Here is a 2,500-nt window from a genome sequence, read left to right as displayed (position 1 = left end):
CTACATTATATTACAATATTTGAGTATATTACGGACGTTGTCTAACTTTTCTTGATAGGGTAACACTGCTAAGTTATTATGGACAAAAGTTTTGATTGATTGAGGTTTGTAAAAGTTTTCCTTATTGTAAGAGATGTCAATGAAATGTTTTGGATATTTCAATTTAATACCAATATCATAAACATTTCTTATTTCCTCACCAATGTACTCAGGGCTACAAACCCGTAAAGCTCTTAGAAACATTGATGAGGAAACAGATTTTTTTTACATTATCAGGGTGGGAAGAATAATAATGTATGTAAGAGTCTCTATTGGTCGGCTGTCTCTATACACTAAATCTAAGGTTCCTCTCTGTACGATGAATGTTAACATCTAAGAAAGGTAGCACACCATTATTTTCCACTTCGACTGTAAATTTTATAGACTTGAATAAGCTATTAATTCTATTGAGAAAATGTGAAGCATCTAAGTGATCAGGCCATAGACAAAGAATGTCGTCGACGTAGTGTAGCCAAGTTATACCAGGAGGAATCATCTTGCTCTCAAAAAATTCCGTATACAAGTTAGTGAGCACGGGAGAGAGCGGGTTTCCCATGGTCATGTCAAATGTTTGGATGTAGTAATTGTTATGAAACTGAAACTTACAATCTTTAATGAAAAAATCGATTAACTGAATGATATTATGAGTCGGAAGTGGCAGTACGTGTTTGTCTCGTTCAACAGTTGAACTAGGGGTGGTGAATTGGAGTATGTTGGGATGATATGGGTGGGAGTGGTTTTATGCCTCTGACTTTGGCTACCTCCCTTGTAAGGGGGAAAAAGCCCTTGTACATGTATGTATGTATTTTCATCTTGATAGACATCAAGTAATACTGTATATTCATTTCAGATCACAATAGATGTCGGATTAGGTTGCAGCTCCTTGTGAGAGGGGGACTTTATATTCTATTTTCTTGTCGTGATACGGCACCAAAAATTTCGAAATACTCTTGATATATATCCCGCACCCGAAGAGCTTCTTCTGTGGCTCGTCTGTTGGGAGTTCTCTCCAAACCTGTAAGCAGGATTTGAGGTTCTTGGTCATCAATATTTCCATTACCTACAGAATACGGGTTGCTTCTTTTTGATTAAGAGAATGGCTTTATGTGGTCACCTGTCACCACTTTGTTATCGTCTCTATGTGCTGTCTTTCTTTCGTGCTTTTATTTTTGTATTGTAAGTCTTTCACTTTCTACTTTCTTTTTCACCACTGCCTTTGTGATAGTCACTCACAATTTTAGTAGGAAGGAGGCCTGTTCTTCCGATCAACCGAATTAGTCAAGTTCCACTTAGTATCATCTTATGTATAGGGGAGGGGAATTAAACGGAGCTTATTTTTCTCTTTTCTTTTTTCTTCCCGAATATTACTACAGTTGGTTCTTTAAGATGCACCAACGTACTCCCCTCGGGAATACTCAATTTGGGTACTAGATCAGTTTTGCAATGACGTCATGATTTCTTTAGTTCAATGATCTTTCTCCACCCCTTCTCCAATCAGAATAGCTGTACAAACTCCGCATGCAATACTGCTTACTCAAGCAATCTCGAATTCAATGCACACTGACTCAGTTTACATGCTGTTACATCACCATTCAGCCTAAAAATGAGCATATACAGCAATGAAATCGGGTCCCCGGCGACTGTTTGTAAACATTAGACAGAGAGAGAGCTTGTTCAAATCCTTCACCTACGAACTGTTTATCAAACATCCAACTCATAAAAATCAAATTCTCGCCACCTACCTACCCTTCTATCTACCTTATTTGTCTACCTATATCTACGAGCCTCTTACACTTTAGGAAATCTTTGCACAGGACAAATCACTCTTCTTCCACAAATACAAATGGAAAAACAGTGGGCAATTTTTTGGGGCACAGTAGGTGCCGTTATGTGCAGGTCTTCATTGCACAGTTTCTCATAAAAAAAAAGTATACGGAATCACACCTCCATCAAATATTCGTCCATTTACTACAATATCACAAAATATGAATTCATACTCAGCATTAACTACAGCCATCAGGACAAGATTGTGAATACCTTTATAGTTGTAAAAGTATGACCCACAGGTAGGTGACGGTACAATGTGCGCATGTTTTCCATCTACTGCTCCCGAGCAGTTTAGGAAGTCCCACGTGGTGTCAAAATCCTGAGCAATTTGTTTCCACTCCTCGTTACTATACAACTGGAAAAAAGTATCAACATGGGTAGCCTGTTTTTTAATATAAATTCGTATTACAACCAACGCACGGACGAACGTGTACATATTATTACACGAGCGTATACGCACGAACCTATACATATTCCAAAGGGTAGTAGTATCATAATATGACTATCGGCATCAACCATCCTCTAATGCGACAAAATGCATCATTGTTGTAACTTTACATAATATAACCTAAAATAGTATAGCTGATCCATAATTTAGATTTAATTTTCTTCCAGCAAATGATGACGATGAAGG

At 37.7% G+C, this 2,500-nt stretch overlaps 1 protein-coding gene across 4 annotated transcripts in view; it reads right to left on the bottom strand.

Moving 5' to 3' along the window:
• LOC143019557 (epoxide hydrolase 4-like) overlaps nucleotides 1-2,500 on the bottom strand; it is a 37,412-nt gene that overhangs the window by 23,292 nt on the left and 11,620 nt on the right. The gene's annotated exons all lie outside the window — the stretch shown is intronic.

The sequence above is a fragment of the Oratosquilla oratoria genome, chromosome 37, assembly GCF_046742065.1.
Source record: "Oratosquilla oratoria isolate Oo_2021 chromosome 37, ASM4674206v1, whole genome shotgun sequence".
Taxonomy (NCBI): Eukaryota; Metazoa; Arthropoda; class Malacostraca; order Stomatopoda; family Squillidae; genus Oratosquilla; species Oratosquilla oratoria.
The sequence above is the reverse complement of the archived record's forward strand: the minus strand, read 5'-3'. Positions and strand labels throughout refer to the sequence as shown.